We start from the raw sequence: 18353 nt of genomic DNA, 5'->3' as shown, positions 1-18353 counted from the left end.
TGGGATGCCAACAACACGCGGTGTTCCCAAGCGGTCCCCCATCTAAGTACTAACCGCGCCCGACGTTGCTTAATTTCGGTGATCGGACGAGAACCGATGTATTCAACGTAGTATGGTCGTTGGCGAGATACGCTAGTCTGATGCAGGGTTTTATAGGCATTAATTCCATCTCCATCCGCTGCTCCTTTGCCATTTGTATCTGACGGATGCAAAGAAATACATATGGTTTGTTTTGTTTTTTGAGGGGGTATTTTGGCCTATCGCAAGACTGCCAAATTTACTAAAAGTGAATTTGATGAAATATACAAAGCAAACTAGGGAAATTTAAACTTGTTATATATGACAGAATCAAATACAAAATACAAAACACAATACCAAATACCAAACACAATATACAAAAGCAAATTGCTCCAACTAAAAGGAGTCTTTCTTTTCGTATGCTGGCCCAAAAAAATATCACGCATACGCCAATACTCCAATACAGTGGGTTGGAAGTATAATAAAAAAAATTGTAAAAAAGATTGTTGGGATGCCAACAACACGCGGTGTTCCCAAGCGGTCCCCCATCTAAGTACTAACCGCGCCCGACGTTGCTTAATTTCGGTGATCGGACGAGAACCGATGTATTCAACGTAGTATGACGGATGCAAAGAAACACATAAGGTTTGTTTTGTTTTTTGGGGGGGTATTTTGGCCTATCGCAAGACTGCCAAATTTACTGAAAGTGAATTTGATGAAATATACAAAGCAAACTAGGGAAATTTAAACTTTTTATATATGACAATCAAATAAAAAATACAAAACACAATACCAAATACCAAACACAATAAACAAAGGCAAATTGCTCCAACTAAAAGGAGTCTTTCTTTTCGTATGCTGGCCCAAAAAAATATTACCCATACGGCAATACAGTGGGTTGGAAGTATAATAAAAAAAATTGTAAAAAAGATTGTTGGGATGCCAACAACACGCGGTGTTCCCAAGCGGTCCCCCATCTAAGTACTAACCGCGCCCGACGTTGCTTAATTTCGGTGATCGGACGAGAACCGATGTATTCAACGTAGTATGGTCGTTGGCGAGATACGCTAGTCTGATGCAGGGTTTTATAGGCATTAATTCCATCTCCATCCGCTGCTCCTTTGCCATTTGTATCTGACGGATGCAAAGAAACACATAAGGTTTGTTTTGTTTTTTGGGGGGGTATTTTGGCCTATCGCAAGACTGCCAAATTTACTGAAAGTGAATTTGATGAAATATACAAAGCAAACTAGGGAAATTTAAACTTTTTATATATGACAATCAAATAAAAAATACAAAACACAATACCAAATACCAAACACAATATACAAAAGCAAATTGCTCCAACTAAAAGAAGGGGTCTTTCTTTTTGTATGCCGGCCCAAAAAAATATCACCCATACGGCAATACAGTGGGTTGGAAGTATAATAAAAAAAATTGTAAAAAAGATTGTTGGGATGCCAACAACACGCGGTGTTCCCAAGCGGTCCCCCATCTAAGTACTAACCGCGCCCGACGTTGCTTAATTTCGGTGATCGGACGAGAACCGATGTATTCAACGTAGTATGGTCGTTGGCCAGATACGCTAGTCTGATGCAGGGTTTTATAGGCATTAATTCCATCTCCATCCGCTGCTCCTTTGCCATTTGTATCTGACGGATGCAAAGAAATACATATGGTTTGTTTTGTTTTTTGAGGGGGTATTTTGGCCTATCGCAAGACTGCCAAATTTACTGAAAGTGAATTTAATGAAATATACAAAGCAAACTAGGGAAATTTAAACTTTTTATATATGACAATCAAATAATAAATACAAAACACAATACCAAATACAATATACAAAAGCAAATTGCTCCAACTAAAAGAAGGGGTCTTTCTTTTTGTATGCCGGCCCAAAAAAATATCACCCATACGCCAATACTCCAATACAGTGGGTTGGAAGTATAATAAAAAAAATTGTAAAAAAGATTGTTGGGATGCCAACAACACGCGGTGTTCCCAAGCGGTCCCCCATCTAAGTACTAACCGCGCCCGACGTTGCTTAATTTCGGTGATCGGACGAGAACCGATGTATTCAACGTAGTATGGTCGTTGGCGAGATACGCTAGTCTGATGCAGGGTTTTATAGGCATTAATTCCATCTCCATCCGCTGCTCCTTTGCCATTTGTATCTGACGGATGCAAAGAAACACATAAGGTTTGTTTTGTTTTTTGGGGGGTATTTTGGCCTATCGCAAGACTGCCAAATTTACTGAAAGTGAATTTGATGAAATATACAAAGCAAACTAGGGAAATTTAAACTTTTTATATATGACAATCAAATAATAAATACAAAACACAATACCAAATACCAAACACAATAAACAAAGGCAAATTGCTCCAACTAAAAGGAGTCTTTCTTTTCGTATGCTGGCCCAAAAAAATATTACCCATACGGCAATACAGTGGGTTGGAAGTATAATAAAAAAAATTGTAAAAAAGATTGTTGGGATGCCAACAACACGCGGTGTTCCCAAGCGGTCCCCCATCTAAGTACTAACCGCGCCCGACGTTGCTTAATTTCGGTGATCGGACGAGAACCGATGTATTCAACGTAGTATGGTCGTTGGCGAGATATGCTAGTCTGATGCAGGGTTTTATAGGCATTAATTCCATCTCCATCCGCTGCTCCTTTGCCATTTGTATCTGACGGATGCAAAGAAACACATAAGGTTTGTTTTGTTTTTTGGGGGGTATTTTGGCCTATCGCAAGACTGCCAAATTTACTGAAAGTGAATTTGATGAAATATACAAAGCAAACTAGGGAAATTTAAACTTTTTATATATGACAATCAAATAAAAAATACAAAACACAATACCAAATACCAAACACAATAAACAAAGGCAAATTGCTCCAACTAAAAGGAGTCTTTCTTTTCGTATGCTGGCCCAAAAAAATATCACCCATACGCCAATACTCCAATACACTGGGTTGGAAGTATAATAAAAAAAATTGTAAAAAAGATTGTTGGGATGCCAACAACACGCGGTGTTCCCAAGCGGTCCCCCATCTAAGTACTAACCGCGCCCGACGTTGCTTAATTTCGGTGATCGGACGAGAACCGATGTATTCAACGTAGTATGGTCGTTGGCGAGATACGCTAGTCTGATGCAGGGTTTTATAGGCATTAATTCCATCTCCATCCGCTGCTCCTTTGCCATTTGTATCTGACGGATGCAAAGAAACACATAAGGTTTGTTTTGTTTTTTGGGGGGTATTTTGGCCTATCGCAAGACTGCCAAATTTACTGAAAGTGAATTTGATGAAATATACAAAGCAAACTAGGGAAATTTAAACTTTTTATATATGACAATCAAATAAAAAATACAAAACACAATACCAAATACCAAACACAATAAACAAAGGCAAATTGCTCCAACTAAAAGGAGTCTTTCTTTTCGTATGCTGGCCCAAAAAAATATTACCCATACGGCAATACAGTGGGTTGGAAGTATAATAAAAAAAGTTGTAAAAAAGATTGTTGGGATGCCAACAACACGCGGTGTTCCCAAGCGGTCCCCCATCTAAGTACTAACCGCGCCCGACGTTGCTTAATTTCGGTGATCGGACGAGAACCGATGTATTCAACGTAGTATGGTCGTTGGCGAGATACGCTAGTCTGATGCAGGGTTTTATAGGCATTAATTCCATCTCCATCCGCTGCTCCTTTGCCATTTGTATCTGACGGATGCAAAGAAATACATATGGTTTGTTTTGTTTTTTGAGGGGGTATTTTGGCCTATCGCAAGACTGCCAAATTTACTGAAAGTGAATTTGATGAAATATACAAAGCAAACTAGGGAAATTTAAACTTTTTATATATGACAATCAAATAATAAATACAAAACACAATACCAAATACCAAACACAATATACAAAAGCAAATTGCTCCAACTAAAAGAAGGGGTCTTTCTTTTTGTATGCCGGCCCAAAAAAATATCACCCATACGCCAATACTCCAATACAGTGGGTTGGAAGTATAATAAAAAAAATTGTAAAAAAGATTGTTGGGATGCCAACAACACGCGGTGTTCCCAAGCGGTCCCCCATCTAAGTACTAACCGCGCCCGACGTTGCTTAATTTCGGTGATCGGACGAGAACCGATGTATTCAACGTAGTATGGTCGTTGGCGAGATACGCTAGTCTGATGCAGGGTTTTATAGGCATTAATTCCATCTCCATCCGCTGCTCCTTTGCCATTTGTATCTGACGGATGCAAAGAAACACATAAGGTTTGTTTTGTTTTTTGGGGGGGTATTTTGGCCTATCGCAAGACTGCCAAATTTACTGAAAGTGAATTTGATGAAATATACAAAGCAAACTAGGGAAATTTAAACTTTTTATATATGACAATCAAATAATAAATACAAAACACAATACCAAATACCAAACACAATAAACAAAGGCAAATTGCTCCAACTAAAAGGAGTCTTTCTTTTCGTATGCTGGCCCAAAAAAATATCACCCATACGCCAATACTCCAATACAGTGGGTTGGAAGTATAATAAAAAAAATTGTAAAAAAGATTGTTGGGATGCCAACAACACGCGGTGTTCCCAAGCGGTCCCCCATCTAAGTACTAACCGCGCCCGACGTTGCTTAATTTCGGTGATCGGACGAGAACCGATGTATTCAACGTAGTGTGGTCGTTGGCGAGATACGCTAGTCTGATGCAGGGTTTTATAGGCATTAATTCCATCTCCATCCGCTGCTCCTTTGCCATTTGTATCTGACGGATGCAAAGAAATACATATGGTTTGTTTTGTTTTTTGAGGGGGTATTTTGGCCTATCGCAAGACTGCCAAATTTACTGAAAGTGAATTTGATGAAATATACAAAGCAAACTAGGGAAATTTAAACTTTTTATATATGACAATCAAATAAAAAATACAAAACACAATACCAAATACCAAACACAATAAACAAAGGCAAATTGCTCCAACTAAAAGGAGTCTTTCTTTTCGTATGCTGGCCCAAAAAAATATTACCCATACGGCAATACTCCAATACAGTGGGTTGGAAGTATAATAAAAAAAATTGTAAAAAAGATTGTTGGGATGCCAACAACACGCGGTGTTCCCAAGCGGTCCCCCATCTAAGTACTAACCGCGCCCGACGTTGCTTAATTTCGGTGATCGGACGAGAACCGATGTATTCAACGTAGTATGGTCGTTGGCGAGATACGCTAGTCTGATGCAGGGTTTTATAGGCATTAATTCCATCTCCATCCGCTGCTCCTTTGCCATTTGTATCTGACGGATGCAAAGAAACACATAAGGTTTGTTTTGTTTTTTGGGGGGGTATTTTGGCCTATCGCAAGACTGCCAAATTTACTGAAAGTGAATTTGATGAAATATACAAAGCAAACTAGGGAAATTTAAACTTTTTATATATGACAATCAAATAAAAAATACAAAACACAATACCAAATACCAAACACAATATACAAAAGCAAATTGCTCCAACTAAAAGAAGGGGTCTTTCTTTTTGTATGCCGGCCCAAAAAAATATCACCCATACGGCAATACAGTGGGTTGGAAGTATAATAAAAAAAATTGTAAAAAAGATTGTTGGGATGCCAACAACACGCGGTGTTCCCAAGCGGTCCCCCATCTAAGTACTAACCGCGCCCGACGTTGCTTAATTTCGGTGATCGGACGAGAACCGATGTATTCAACGTAGTATGGTCGTTGGCGAGATACGCTAGTCTGATGCAGGGTTTTATAGGCATTAATTCCATCTCCATCCGCTGCTCCTTTGCCATTTGTATCTGACGGATGCAAAGAAACACATAAGGTTTGTTTTGTTTTTTGGGGGGGTATTTTGGCCTATCGCAAGACTGCCAAATTTACTGAAAGTGAATTTGATGAAATATACAAAGCAAACTAGGGAAATTTAAACTTTTTATATATGACAATCAAATAAAAAATACAAAACACAATACCAAATACCAAACACAATAAACAAAGGCAAATTGCTCCAACTAAAAGGAGTCTTTCTTTTCGTATGCTGGCCCAAAAAAATATCACCCATACGCCAATACTCCAATACAGTGGGTTGGAAGTATAATAAAAAAAATTGTAAAAAAGATTGTTGGGATGCCAACAACACGCGGTGTTCCCAAGCGGTCCCCCATCTAAGTACTAACCGCGCCCGACGTTGCTTAATTTCGGTGATCGGACGAGAACCGATGTATTCAACGTAGTATGGTCGTTGGCGAGATACGCTAGTCTGATGCAGGGTTTTATAGGCATTAATTCCATCTCCATCCGCTGCTCCTTTGCCATTTGTATCTGACGGATGCAAAGAAACACATAAGGTTTGTTTTGTTTTTTGGGGGGGTATTTTGGCCTATCGCAAGACTGCCAAATTTACTGAAAGTGAATTTGATGAAATATACAAAGCAAACTAGGGAAATTTAAACTTTTTATATATGACAATCAAATAATAAATACAAAACACAATACCAAATACCAAACACAATAAACAAAGGCAAATTGCTCCAACTAAAAGGAGTCTTTCTTTTCGTATGCTGGCCCAAAAAAATATCACCCATACGCCAATACTCCAATACAGTGGGTTGGAAGTATAATAAAAAAAATTGTAAAAAAGATTGTTGGGATGCCAACAACACGCGGTGTTCCCAAGCGGTCCCCCATCTAAGTACTAACCGCGCCCGACGTTGCTTAATTTCGGTGATCGGACGAGAACCGATGTATTCAACGTAGTATGGTCGTTGGCGAGATACGCTAGTCTGATGCAGGGTTTTATAGGCATTAATTCCATCTCCATCCGCTGCTCCTTTGCCATTTGTATCTGACGGATGCAAAGAAACACATAAGGTTTGTTTTGTTTTTTGGGGGGGTATTTTGGCCTATCGCAAGACTGCCAAATTTACTGAAAGTGAATTTGATGAAATATACAAAGCAAACTAGGGAAATTTAAACTTTTTATATATGACAATCAAATAATAAATACAAAACACAATACCAAATACCAAACACAATAAACAAAGGCAAATTGCTCCAACTAAAAGGAGTCTTTCTTTTCGTATGCTGGCCCAAAAAAATATCACCCATACGCCAATACTCCAATACAGTGGGTTGGAAGTATAATAAAAAAAATTGTAAAAAAGATTGTTGGGATGCCAACAACACGCGGTGTTCCCAAGCGGTCCCCCATCTAAGTACTAACCGCGCCCGACGTTGCTTAATTTCGGTGATCGGACGAGAACCGATGTATTCAACGTAGTATGGTCGTTGGCGAGATACGCTAGTCTGATGCAGGGTTTTATAGGCATTAATTCCATCTCCATCCGCTGCTCCTTTGCCATTTGTATCTGACGGATGCAAAGAAACACATAAGGTTTGTTTTGTTTTTTGGGGGGGTATTTTGGCCTATCGCAAGACTGCCAAATTTACTGAAAGTGAATTTGATGAAATATACAAAGCAAACTAGGGAAATTTAAACTTTTTATATATGACAATCAAATAATAAATACAAAACACAATACCAAATACCAAACACAATAAACAAAGGCAAATTGCTCCAACTAAAAGGAGTCTTTCTTTTCGTATGCTGGCCCAAAAAAATATCACCCATACGCCAATACTCCAATACAGTGGGTTGGAAGTATAATAAAAAAAATTGTAAAAAAGATTGTTGGGATGCCAACAACACGCGGTGTTCCCAAGCGGTCCCCCATCTAAGTACTAACCGCGCCCGACGTTGCTTAATTTCGGTGATCGGACGAGAACCGATGTATTCAACGTAGTATGGTCGTTGGCGAGATACGCTAGTCTGATGCAGGGTTTTATAGGCATTAATTCCATCTCCATCCGCTGCTCCTTTGCCATTTGTATCTGACGGATGCAAAGAAATACATATGGTTTGTTTTGTTTTTTGAGGGGGTATTTTGGCCTATCGCAAGACTGCCAAATTTACTGAAAGTGAATTTGATGAAATATACAAAGCAAACTAGGGAAATTTAAACTTTTTATATATGACAATCAAATAAAAAATACAAAACACAATACCAAATACCAAACACAATAAACAAAGGCAAATTGCTCCAACTAAAAGGAGTCTTTCTTTTCGTATGCTGGCCCAAAAAAATATTACCCATACGGCAATACAGTGGGTTGGAAGTATAATAAAAAAAATTGTAAAAAAGATTGTTGGGATGCCAACAACACGCGGTGTTCCCAAGCGGTCCCCCATCTAAGTACTAACCGCGCCCGACGTTGCTTAATTTCGGTGATCGGACGAGAACCGATGTATTCAACGTAGTATGGTCGTTGGCGAGATACGCTAGTCTGATGCAGGGTTTTATAGGCATTAATTCCATCTCCATCCGCTGCTCCTTTGCCATTTGTATCTGACGGATGCAAAGAAACACATAGGGTTTGTTTTGTTTTTTGGGGGGTATTTTGGCCTATCGCAAGACTGCCAAATTTACTGAAAGTGAATTTGATGAAATATACAAAGCAAACTAGGGAAATTTAAACTTTTTATATATGACAATCAAATAAAAAATACAAAACACAATACCAAATACCAAACACAATATACAAAAGCAAATTGCTCCAACTAAAAGAAGGGGTCTTTCTTTTTGTATGCCGGCCCAAAAAAATATCACCCATACGGCAATACAGTGGGTTGGAAGTATAATAAAAAAAATTGTAAAAAAGATTGTTGGGATGCCAACAACACGCGGTGTTCCCAAGCGGTCCCCCATCTAAGTACTAACCGCGCCCGACGTTGCTTAATTTCGGTGATCGGACGAGAACCGATGTATTCAACGTAGTATGGTCGTTGGCCAGATACGCTAGTCTGATGCAGGGTTTTATAGGCATTAATTCCATCTCCATCCGCTGCTCCTTTGCCATTTGTATCTGACGGATGCAAAGAAACACATAAGGTTTGTTTTGTTTTTTGGGGGGGTATTTTGGCCTATCGCAAGACTGCCAAATTTACTGAAAGTGAATTTGATGAAATATACAAAGCAAACTAGGGAAATTTAAACTTTTTATATATGACAATCAAATAAAAAATACAAAACACAATACCAAATACCAAACACAATAAACAAAGGCAAATTGCTCCAACTAAAAGGAGTCTTTCTTTTCGTATGCTGGCCCAAAAAAATATCACCCATACGCCAATACTCCAATACAGTGGGTTGGAAGTATAATAAAAAAAATTGTAAAAAAGATTGTTGGGATGCCAACAACACGCGGTGTTCCCAAGCGGTCCCCCATCTAAGTACTAACCGCGCCCGACGTTGCTTAATTTCGGTGATCGGACGAGAACCGATGTATTCAACGTAGTATGGTCGTTGGCGAGATACGCTAGTCTGATGCAGGGTTTTATAGGCATTAATTCCATCTCCATCCGCTGCTCCTTTGCCATTTGTATCTGACGGATGCAAAGAAACACATAAGGTTTGTTTTGTTTTTTGGGGGGGTATTTTGGCCTATCGCAAGACTGCCAAATTTACTGAAAGTGAATTTGATGAAATATACAAAGCAAACTAGGGAAATTTAAACTTTTTATATATGACAATCAAATAATAAATACAAAACACAATACCAAATACCAAACACAATAAACAAAGGCAAATTGCTCCAACTAAAAGGAGTCTTTCTTTTCGTATGCTGGCCCAAAAAAATATTACCCATACGGCAATACAGTGGGTTGGAAGTATAATAAAAAAAATTGTAAAAAAGATTGTTGGGATGCCAACAACACGCGGTGTTCCCAAGCGGTCCCCCATCTAAGTACTAACCGCGCCCGACGTTGCTTAATTTCGGTGATCGGACGAGAACCGATGTATTCAACGTAGTATGGTCGTTGGCGAGATACGCTAGTCTGATGCAGGGTTTTATAGGCATTAATTCCATCTCCATCCGCTGCTCCTTTGCCATTTGTATCTGACGGATGCAAAGAAACACATAAGGTTTGTTTTGTTTTTTGGGGGGGTATTTTGGCCTATCGCAAGACTGCCAAATTTACTGAAAGTGAATTTGATGAAATATACAAAGCAAACTAGGGAAATTTAAACTTTTTATATATGACAATCAAATAAAAAATACAAAACACAATACCAAATACCAAACACAATAAACAAAGGCAAATTGCTCCAACTAAAAGGAGTCTTTCTTTTCGTATGCTGGCCCAAAAAAATATTACCCACACGGCAATACAGTGGGTTGGAAGTATAATAAAAAAAATTGTAAAAAAGATTGTTGGGATGCCAACAACACGCGGTGTTCCCAAGCGGTCCCCCATCTAAGTACTAACCGCGCCCGACGTTGCTTAATTTCGGTGATCGGACGAGAACCGATGTATTCAACGTAGTATGGTCGTTGGCGAGATACGCTAGTCTGATGCAGGGTTTTATAGGCATTAATTCCATCTCCATCCGCTGCTCCTTTGCCATTTGTATCTGACGGATGCAAAGAAACACATAAGGTTTGTTTTGTTTCTTGGGGGGGTATTTTGGCCTATCGCAAGACTGCCAAATTTACTGAAAGTGAATTTGATGAAATATACAAAGCAAACTAGGGAAATTTAAACTTTTTATATATGACAATCAAATAAAAAATACAAAACACAATACCAAATACCAAACACAATAAACAAAGGCAAATTGCTCCAACTAAAAGGAGTCTTTCTTTTCGTATGCTGGCCCAAAAAAATATTACCCACACGGCAATACAGTGGGTTGGAAGTATAATAAAAAAAATTGTAAAAAAGATTGTTGGGATGCCAACAACACGCGGTGTTCCCAAGCGGTCCCCCATCTAAGTACTAACCGCGCCCGACGTTGCTTAATTTCGGTGATCGGACGAGAACCGATGTATTCAACGTAGTATGGTCGTTGGCGAGATACGCTAGTCTGATGCAGGGTTTTATAGGCATTAATTCCATCTCCATCCGCTGCTCCTTTGCCATTTGTATCTGACGGATGCAAAGAAACACATAAGGTTTGTTTTGTTTTTTGGGGGGGTATTTTGGCCTATCGCAAGACTGCCAAATTTACTGAAAGTGAATTTGATGAAATATACAAAGCAAACTAGGGAAATTTAAACTTTTTATATATGACAATCAAATAAAAAATACAAAACACAATACCAAATACCAAACACAATAAACAAAGGCAAATTGCTCCAACTAAAAGGAGTCTTTCTTTTCGTATGCTGGCCCAAAAAAATATCACCCATACGCCAATACTCCAATACAGTGGGTTGGAAGTATAATAAAAAAAATTGTAAAAAAGATTGTTGGGATGCCAACAACACGCGGTGTTCCCAAGCGGTCCCCCATCTAAGTACTAACCGCGCCCGACGTTGCTTAATTTCGGTGATCGGACGAGAACCGATGTATTCAACGTAGTATGGTCGTTGGCGAGATACGCTAGTCTGATGCAGGGTTTTATAGGCATTAATTCCATCTCCATCCGCTGCTCCTTTGCCATTTGTATCTGACGGATGCAAAGAAACACATAAGGTTTGTTTTGTTTTTTGGGGGGGTATTTTGGCCTATCGCAAGACTGCCAAATTTACTGAAAGTGAATTTGATGAAATATACAAAGCAAACTAGGGAAATTTAAACTTTTTATATATGACAATCAAATAAAAAATACAAAACACAATACCAAATACCAAACACAATAAACAAAGGCAAATTGCTCCAACTAAAAGGAGTCTTTCTTTTCGTATGCTGGCCCAAAAAAATATCACCCATACGCCAATACTCCAATACAGTGGGTTGGAAGTATAATAAAAAAAATTGTAAAAAAGATTGTTGGGATGCCAACAACACGCGGTGTTCCCAAGCGGTCCCCCATCTAAGTACTAACCGCGCCCGACGTTGCTTAATTTCGGTGATCGGACGAGAACCGATGTATTCAACGTAGTATGGTCGTTGGCGAGATACGCTAGTCTGATGCAGGGTTTTATAGGCATTAATTCCATCTCCATCCGCTGCTCCTTTGCCATTTGTATCTGACGGATGCAAAGAAATACATATGGTTTGTTTTGTTTTTTGAGGGGGTATTTTGGCCTATCGCAAGACTGCCAAATTTACTGAAAGTGAATTTGATGAAATATACAAAGCAAACTAGGGAAATTTAAACTTTTTATATATGACAATCAAATAAAAAATACAAAACACAATACCAAATACCAAACACAATAAACAAAGGCAAATTGCTCCAACTAAAAGGAGTCTTTCTTTTCGTATGCTGGCCCAAAAAAATATCACCCATACGCCAATACTCCAATACAGTGGGTTGGAAGTATAATAAAAAAAATTGTAAAAAAGATTGTTGGGATGCCAACAACACGCGGTGTTCCCAAGCGGTCCCCCATCTAAGTACTAACCGCGCCCGACGTTGCTTAATTTCGGTGATCGGACGAGAACCGATGTATTCAACGTAGTATGGTCGTTGGCGAGATACGCTAGTCTGATGCAGGGTTTTATAGGCATTAATTCCATCTCCATCCGCTGCTCCTTTGCCATTTGTATCTGACGGATGCAAAGAAATACATATGGTTTGTTTTGTTTTTTGAGGGGGTATTTTGGCCTATCGCAAGACTGCCAAATTTACTGAAAGTGAATTTGATGAAATATACAAAGCAAACTAGGGAAATTTAAACTTTTTATATATGACAATCAAATAATAAATACAAAACACAATACCAAATACCAAACACAATATACAAAAGCAAATTGCTCCAACTAAAAGAAGGGGTCTTTCTTTTTGTATGCCGGCCCAAAAAAATATCACCCATACGCCAATACTCCAATACAGTGGGTTGGAAGTATAATAAAAAAAATTGTAAAAAAGATTGTTGGGATGCCAACAACACGCGGTGTTCCCAAGCGGTCCCCCATCTAAGTACTAACCGCGCCCGACGTTGCTTAATTTCGGTGATCGGACGAGAACCGATGTATTCAACGTAGTATGGTCGTTGGCGAGATACGCTAGTCTGATGCAGGGTTTTATAGGCATTAATTCCATCTCCATCCGCTGCTCCTTTGCCATTTGTATCTGACGGATGCAAAGAAACACATAAGGTTTGTTTTGTTTTTTGGGGGGGTATTTTGGCCTATCGCAAGACTGCCAAATTTACTGAAAGTGAATTTGATGAAATATACAAAGCAAACTAGGGAAATTTAAACTTTTTATATATGACAATCAAATAATAAATACAAAACACAATACCAAATACCAAACACAATATACAAAAGCAAATTGCTCCAACTAAAAGGAGTCTTTCTTTTCGTATGCTGGCCCAAAAAAATATCACCCATACGCCAATACTCCAATACAGTGGGTTGGAAGTATAATAAAAAAAATTGTAAAAAAGATTGTTGGGATGCCAAACAACACGCGGTGTTCCCAAGCGGTCCCCCATCTAAGTACTAACCGCGCCCGACGTTGCTTAATTTCGGTGATCGGACGAGAACCGATGTATTCAACGTAGTATGGTCGTTGGCGAGATACGCTAGTCTGATGCAGGGTTTTATAGGCATTAATTCCATCTCCATCCGCTGCTCCTTTGCCATTTGTATCTGACGGATGCAAAGAAATACATATGGTTTGTTTTGTTTTTTGAGGGGGTATTTTGGCCTATCGCAAGACTGCCAAATTTACTGAAAGTGAATTTGATGAAATATACAAAGCAAACTAGGGAAATTTAAACTTTTTATATATGACAATCAAATAAAAAATACAAAACACAATACCAAATACCAAACACAATAAACAAAGGCAAATTGCTCCAACTAAAAGGAGTCTTTCTTTTCGTATGCTGGCCCAAAAAAATATTACCCATACGGCAATACAGTGGGTTGGAAGTATAATAAAAAAAATTGTAAAAAAGATTGTTGGGATGCCAACAACACGCGGTGTTCCCAAGCGGTCCCCCATCTAAGTACTAACCGCGCCCGACGTTGCTTAATTTCGGTGATCGGACGAGAACCGATGTATTCAACGTAGTATGGTCGTTGGCGAGATACGCTAGTCTGATGCAGGGTTTTATAGGCATTAATTCCATCTCCATCCGCTGCTCCTTTGCCATTTGTATCTGACGGATGCAAAGAAACACATAAGGTTTGTTTTGTTTTTTGGGGGGGTATTTTGGCCTATCGCAAGACTGCCAAATTTACTGAAAGTGAATTTGATGAAATATACAAAGCAAACTAGGGAAATTTAAACTTTTTATATATGACAATCAAATAAAAAATACAAAACACAATACCAAATACCAAACACAATATACAAAAGCAAATTGCTCCAACTAAAAGAAGGGGTCTTTCTTTTTGTATGCCGGCCCAAAAAAATATCACCCATACGGCAATACAGTGGGTTGGAAGTATAATAAAAAAAATTGTAAAAAAGATTGTTGGGATGCCAACAACACGCGGTGTTCCCAAGCGGTCCCCCATCTAAGTACTAACCGCGCCCGACGTTGCTTAATTTCGGTGATCGGACGAGAACCGATGTATTCAACGTAGTATGGTCGTTGGCGAGATACGCTAGTCTGATGCAGGGTTTTATAGGCATTAATTCCATCTCCATCCGCTGCTCCTTTGCCATTTGTATCTGACGGATGCAAAGAAACACATAAGGTTTGTTTTGTTTTTTGGGGGGGTATTTTGGCCTATCGCAAGACTGCCAAATTTACTGAAAGTGAATTTGATGAAATATACAAAGCAAACTAGGGAAATTTAAACTTTTTATATATGACAATCAAATAAAAAATACAAAACACAATACCAAATACCAAACACAATATACAAAAGCAAATTGCTCCAACTAAAAGAAGGGGTCTTTCTTTTTGTATGCCGGCCCAAAAAAATATCACCCATACGGCAATACAGTGGGTTGGAAGTATAATAAAAAAAATTGTAAAAAAGATTGTTGGGATGCCAACAACACGCGGTGTTCCCAAGCGGTCCCCCATCTAAGTACTAACCGCGCCCGACGTTGCTTAATTTCGGTGATCGGACGAGAACCGATGTATTCAACGTAGTATGGTCGTTGGCGAGATACGCTAGTCTGATGCAGGGTTTTATAGGCATTAATTCCATCTCCATCCGCTGCTCCTTTGCCATTTGTATCTGACGGATGCAAAGAAATACAAAGGGTTTGTTTTGTTTTTTGGGGGGTATTTTGGCCTATCGCAAGACTGCCAAATTTACTGAAAGTGAATTTGATGAAATATACAAAGCAAACTAGGGAAATTTAAACTTTTTATATATGACAATCAAAAAAAAAATACAAAACACAATACCAAATACCAAACACAATATACAAAAGCAAATTGCTCCAACTAAAAGGAGTCTTTCTTTTCGTATGCTGGCCCAAAAAAATATCACCCATACGCCAATACTCCAATACAGTATAATAAAAAAAATTGGAAGTTGGTTGGAAGTATAATAAAAAAAATTGTAAAAAAGATTGTTGGGATGCCAACAACACGCGGTGTTCCCAAGCGGTCCCCCATCTAAGTACTAACCGCGCCCGACGTTGCTTAATTTCGGTGATCGGACGAGAACCGATGTATTCAACGTAGTATGGTCGTTGGCGAGATACGCTAGTCTGATGCAGGGTTTTATAGGCATTAATTCCATCTCCATCCGCTGCTCCTTTGCCATTTGTATCTGACGGATGCAAAGAAATACATATGGTTTGTTTTGTTTTTTGAGGGGGTATTTTGGCCTATCGCAAGACTGCCAAATTTACTGAAAGTGAATTTGATGAAATATACAAAGCAAACTAGGGAAATTTAAACTTTTTATATATGACAATCAAATAAAAAATACAAAACACAATACCAAATACCAAACACAATAAACAAAGGCAAATTGCTCCAACTAAAAGGAGTCTTTCTTTTCGTATGCTGGCCCAAAAAAATATTACCCATACGGCAATACAGTGGGTTGGAAGTATAATAAAAAAAATTGTAAAAAAGATTGTTGGGATGCCAACAACACGCGGTGTTCCCAAGCGGTCCCCCATCTAAGTACTAACCGCGCCCGACGTTGCTTAATTTCGGTGATCGGACGAGAACCGATGTATTCAACGTAGTATGGTCGTTGGCGAGATACGCTAGTCTGATGCAGGGTTTTATAGGCATTAATTCCATCTCCATCCGCTGCTCCTTTGCCATTTGTATCTGACGGATGCAAAGAAATACAAAGGGTTTGTTTTGTTTTTTGAGGGGGTATTTTGGCCTATCGCAAGACTGCCAAATTTACTGAAAGTGAATTTGATGAAATATACAAAGCAAACTAGGGAAATTTTAACTTGTTATATATGACAGAATCAAATACAAAATACAAAATACAAAACACAATACCAAATACCAAACACAATATACGAAAGCAAATTGCTCCAACTAAAAGGAGTCTTTCTTTTCGTATGCTGGCCCAAAAAAATATTACCCATACGGCAATACAGTGGGTTGGAAGTATAATAAAAAAAATTGTAAAAAAGATTGTTGGGATGCCAACAACACGCGGTGTTCCCAAGCGGTCCCCCATCTAAGTACTAACCGCGCCCGACGTTGCTTAATTTCGGTGATCGGACGAGAACCGATGTATTCAACGTAGTATGGTCGTTGGCGAGATACGCTAGTCTGATGCAGGGTTTTATAGGCATTAATTCCATCTCCATCCGCTGCTCCTTTGCCATTTGTATCTGACGGATGCAAAGAAACACATAAGGTTTGTTTTGTTTTTTGGGGGGGTATTTTGGCCTATCGCAAGACTGCCAAATTTACTGAAAGTGAATTTGATGAAATATACAAAGCAAACTAGGGAAATTTAAACTTTTTATATATGACAATCAAATAATAAATACAAAACACAATACCAAATACCAAACACAATATACAAAAGCAAATTGCTCCAACTAAAAGAAGGGGTCTTTCTTTTTGTATGCCGGCCCAAAAAAATATCACCCATACGCCAATACTCCAATACAGTGGGTTGGAAGTATAATAAAAAAAATTGTAAAAAAGATTGTTGGGATGCCAACAACACGCGGTGTTCCCAAGCGGTCCCCCATCTAAGTACTAACCGCGCCCGACGTTGCTTAATTTCGGTGATCGGACGAGAACCGATGTATTCAACGTAGTATGGTCGTTGGCGAGATACACTAGTCTGATGCAGGGTTTTATAGGCATTAATTCCATCTCCATCCGCTGCTCCTTTGCCATTTGTATCTGACGGATGCAAAGAAACACATAAGGTTTGTTTTGTTTTTTGGGGGGGTATTTTGGCCTATCGCAAGACTGCCAAATTTACTGAAAGTGAATTTGATGAAATATACAAAGCAAACTAGGGAAATTTAAACTTTTTATATATGACAATCAAATAATAAATACAAAACACAATACCAAATACCAAACACAATAAACAAAGGCAAATTGCTCCAACTAAAAGGAGTCTTTCTTTTCGTATGCTGGCCCAAAAAAATATTACCCATACGGCAATACAGTGGGTTGGAAGTATAATAAAAAAAATTGTAAAAAAGATTGTTGGGATGCCAACAACACGCGGTGTTCCCAAGCGGTCCCCCATCTAAGTACTAACCGCGCCCGACGTTGCTTAATTTCGGTGATCGGACGAGAACCGATGTATTCAACGTAGTATGGTCGTTGGCGAGATACGCTAGTCTGATGCAGGGTTTTATAGGCATTAATTCCATCTCCATCCGCTGCTCCTTTGCCATTTGTATCTGACGGATGCAAAGAAATACATAAGGTTTGTTTTGTTTTTTGGGGGGGTATTTTGGCCTATCGCAAGACTGCCAAATTTACTGAAAGTGAATTTGATGAAATATACAAAGCAAACTAGGGAAATTTTAACTTGTTATATATGACAGAATCAAATACAAAATACAAAATACAAAACACAATACCAAATACCAAACACAATATACGAAAGCAAATTGCTCCAACTAAAAGGAGTCTTTCTTTTCGTATGCCGGCCCAAAAAAATATCACCCATACGCCAATACTCAAATACTCCAATACAGTGGGTTGGAAGTATAATAAAAAAAATTGTAAAAAAGATTGTTGGGATGCCAACAACACGCGGTGTTCCCAAGCGGTCCCCCATCTAAGTACTAACCGCGCCCGACGTTGCTTAATTTCGGTGATCGGACGAGAACCGATGTATTCAACGTAGTATGGTCGTTGGCGAGATACGCTAGTCTGATGCAGGGTTTTATAGGCATTAATTCCATCTCCATCCGCTGCTCCTTTGCCATTTGTA

General features: G+C 38.9%; 34 non-coding genes and 2 pseudogenes across 34 annotated transcripts; all 36 read right to left on the bottom strand.

Moving 5' to 3' along the window:
* Positions 1–5: 5 nt before the first annotated feature.
* Positions 6–124, bottom strand: LOC6640187. Its single transcript, XR_049648.1, has one exon. It is a non-coding gene; the product is annotated as a 5S ribosomal RNA (ribosomal RNA).
* Positions 125–530: 406 nt separating this feature from the next.
* Positions 531–649, bottom strand: LOC6640188 (annotated as a pseudogene).
* A 309-nt stretch (positions 650–958) lies between these two features.
* LOC6640189 lies at positions 959–1077 on the bottom strand. Its single transcript, XR_049650.1, has one exon. It is a non-coding gene; the product is annotated as a 5S ribosomal RNA (ribosomal RNA).
* A 399-nt stretch (positions 1078–1476) lies between these two features.
* LOC6640190 lies at positions 1477–1595 on the bottom strand. The gene has a single exon (XR_049651.1). It is a non-coding gene; the product is annotated as a 5S ribosomal RNA (ribosomal RNA).
* Positions 1596–1995: 400 nt separating this feature from the next.
* On the bottom strand, positions 1996–2114 carry LOC6640643. Its single transcript, XR_049652.1, has one exon. It is a non-coding gene; the product is annotated as a 5S ribosomal RNA (ribosomal RNA).
* Positions 2115–2509: 395 nt separating this feature from the next.
* LOC124460071 lies at positions 2510–2628 on the bottom strand. The gene has a single exon (XR_006954023.1). It is a non-coding gene; the product is annotated as a 5S ribosomal RNA (ribosomal RNA).
* Positions 2629–3031: 403 nt separating this feature from the next.
* LOC124460069 lies at positions 3032–3150 on the bottom strand. Its single transcript, XR_006954021.1, has one exon. It is a non-coding gene; the product is annotated as a 5S ribosomal RNA (ribosomal RNA).
* Positions 3151–3545: 395 nt separating this feature from the next.
* LOC124460068 lies at positions 3546–3664 on the bottom strand. Its single transcript, XR_006954020.1, has one exon. It is a non-coding gene; the product is annotated as a 5S ribosomal RNA (ribosomal RNA).
* Positions 3665–4071: 407 nt separating this feature from the next.
* On the bottom strand, positions 4072–4190 carry LOC124460067. Its single transcript, XR_006954019.1, has one exon. It is a non-coding gene; the product is annotated as a 5S ribosomal RNA (ribosomal RNA).
* Positions 4191–4594: 404 nt separating this feature from the next.
* On the bottom strand, positions 4595–4713 carry LOC124460072. Its single transcript, XR_006954024.1, has one exon. It is a non-coding gene; the product is annotated as a 5S ribosomal RNA (ribosomal RNA).
* A 404-nt stretch (positions 4714–5117) lies between these two features.
* On the bottom strand, positions 5118–5236 carry LOC124460066. The gene has a single exon (XR_006954018.1). It is a non-coding gene; the product is annotated as a 5S ribosomal RNA (ribosomal RNA).
* A 399-nt stretch (positions 5237–5635) lies between these two features.
* On the bottom strand, positions 5636–5754 carry LOC124460065. The gene has a single exon (XR_006954017.1). It is a non-coding gene; the product is annotated as a 5S ribosomal RNA (ribosomal RNA).
* Positions 5755–6158: 404 nt separating this feature from the next.
* Positions 6159–6277, bottom strand: LOC124460064. The gene has a single exon (XR_006954016.1). It is a non-coding gene; the product is annotated as a 5S ribosomal RNA (ribosomal RNA).
* Positions 6278–6681: 404 nt separating this feature from the next.
* LOC124460063 lies at positions 6682–6800 on the bottom strand. Its single transcript, XR_006954015.1, has one exon. It is a non-coding gene; the product is annotated as a 5S ribosomal RNA (ribosomal RNA).
* A 404-nt stretch (positions 6801–7204) lies between these two features.
* On the bottom strand, positions 7205–7323 carry LOC124460062. The gene has a single exon (XR_006954014.1). It is a non-coding gene; the product is annotated as a 5S ribosomal RNA (ribosomal RNA).
* Positions 7324–7727: 404 nt separating this feature from the next.
* Positions 7728–7846, bottom strand: LOC124460061. The gene has a single exon (XR_006954013.1). It is a non-coding gene; the product is annotated as a 5S ribosomal RNA (ribosomal RNA).
* A 396-nt stretch (positions 7847–8242) lies between these two features.
* On the bottom strand, positions 8243–8361 carry LOC124460060. Its single transcript, XR_006954012.1, has one exon. It is a non-coding gene; the product is annotated as a 5S ribosomal RNA (ribosomal RNA).
* A 398-nt stretch (positions 8362–8759) lies between these two features.
* LOC124460058 lies at positions 8760–8878 on the bottom strand. The gene has a single exon (XR_006954010.1). It is a non-coding gene; the product is annotated as a 5S ribosomal RNA (ribosomal RNA).
* A 404-nt stretch (positions 8879–9282) lies between these two features.
* LOC124460057 lies at positions 9283–9401 on the bottom strand. Its single transcript, XR_006954009.1, has one exon. It is a non-coding gene; the product is annotated as a 5S ribosomal RNA (ribosomal RNA).
* A 396-nt stretch (positions 9402–9797) lies between these two features.
* Positions 9798–9916, bottom strand: LOC124460056. The gene has a single exon (XR_006954008.1). It is a non-coding gene; the product is annotated as a 5S ribosomal RNA (ribosomal RNA).
* Positions 9917–10312: 396 nt separating this feature from the next.
* Positions 10313–10431, bottom strand: LOC124460055. The gene has a single exon (XR_006954007.1). It is a non-coding gene; the product is annotated as a 5S ribosomal RNA (ribosomal RNA).
* A 396-nt stretch (positions 10432–10827) lies between these two features.
* On the bottom strand, positions 10828–10946 carry LOC124460054. The gene has a single exon (XR_006954006.1). It is a non-coding gene; the product is annotated as a 5S ribosomal RNA (ribosomal RNA).
* Positions 10947–11350: 404 nt separating this feature from the next.
* Positions 11351–11469, bottom strand: LOC124460122. Its single transcript, XR_006954068.1, has one exon. It is a non-coding gene; the product is annotated as a 5S ribosomal RNA (ribosomal RNA).
* A 404-nt stretch (positions 11470–11873) lies between these two features.
* On the bottom strand, positions 11874–11992 carry LOC124460121. Its single transcript, XR_006954067.1, has one exon. It is a non-coding gene; the product is annotated as a 5S ribosomal RNA (ribosomal RNA).
* A 404-nt stretch (positions 11993–12396) lies between these two features.
* LOC124460120 lies at positions 12397–12515 on the bottom strand. Its single transcript, XR_006954066.1, has one exon. It is a non-coding gene; the product is annotated as a 5S ribosomal RNA (ribosomal RNA).
* Positions 12516–12922: 407 nt separating this feature from the next.
* LOC124460119 lies at positions 12923–13041 on the bottom strand. The gene has a single exon (XR_006954065.1). It is a non-coding gene; the product is annotated as a 5S ribosomal RNA (ribosomal RNA).
* A 405-nt stretch (positions 13042–13446) lies between these two features.
* On the bottom strand, positions 13447–13565 carry LOC124460073 (annotated as a pseudogene).
* A 396-nt stretch (positions 13566–13961) lies between these two features.
* On the bottom strand, positions 13962–14080 carry LOC124460118. Its single transcript, XR_006954064.1, has one exon. It is a non-coding gene; the product is annotated as a 5S ribosomal RNA (ribosomal RNA).
* A 399-nt stretch (positions 14081–14479) lies between these two features.
* On the bottom strand, positions 14480–14598 carry LOC124460116. Its single transcript, XR_006954062.1, has one exon. It is a non-coding gene; the product is annotated as a 5S ribosomal RNA (ribosomal RNA).
* Positions 14599–14997: 399 nt separating this feature from the next.
* Positions 14998–15116, bottom strand: LOC124460115. Its single transcript, XR_006954061.1, has one exon. It is a non-coding gene; the product is annotated as a 5S ribosomal RNA (ribosomal RNA).
* A 424-nt stretch (positions 15117–15540) lies between these two features.
* Positions 15541–15659, bottom strand: LOC124460114. The gene has a single exon (XR_006954060.1). It is a non-coding gene; the product is annotated as a 5S ribosomal RNA (ribosomal RNA).
* A 396-nt stretch (positions 15660–16055) lies between these two features.
* Positions 16056–16174, bottom strand: LOC124460113. The gene has a single exon (XR_006954059.1). It is a non-coding gene; the product is annotated as a 5S ribosomal RNA (ribosomal RNA).
* Positions 16175–16579: 405 nt separating this feature from the next.
* LOC124460112 lies at positions 16580–16698 on the bottom strand. The gene has a single exon (XR_006954058.1). It is a non-coding gene; the product is annotated as a 5S ribosomal RNA (ribosomal RNA).
* Positions 16699–17105: 407 nt separating this feature from the next.
* Positions 17106–17224, bottom strand: LOC124460111. The gene has a single exon (XR_006954057.1). It is a non-coding gene; the product is annotated as a 5S ribosomal RNA (ribosomal RNA).
* Positions 17225–17620: 396 nt separating this feature from the next.
* On the bottom strand, positions 17621–17739 carry LOC124460110. Its single transcript, XR_006954056.1, has one exon. It is a non-coding gene; the product is annotated as a 5S ribosomal RNA (ribosomal RNA).
* Positions 17740–18160: 421 nt separating this feature from the next.
* LOC124460109 lies at positions 18161–18279 on the bottom strand. The gene has a single exon (XR_006954055.1). It is a non-coding gene; the product is annotated as a 5S ribosomal RNA (ribosomal RNA).
* Positions 18280–18353: the final 74 nt, after the last annotated feature.

Source organism: Drosophila willistoni (assembly GCF_018902025.1).
Source record: "Drosophila willistoni isolate 14030-0811.24 chromosome 2L unlocalized genomic scaffold, UCI_dwil_1.1 Seg196, whole genome shotgun sequence".
Lineage (NCBI taxonomy): Eukaryota > Metazoa > Arthropoda > Insecta > Diptera > Drosophilidae > Drosophila > Drosophila willistoni.
This window is presented reverse-complemented; position numbering and strand designations above follow the sequence as displayed.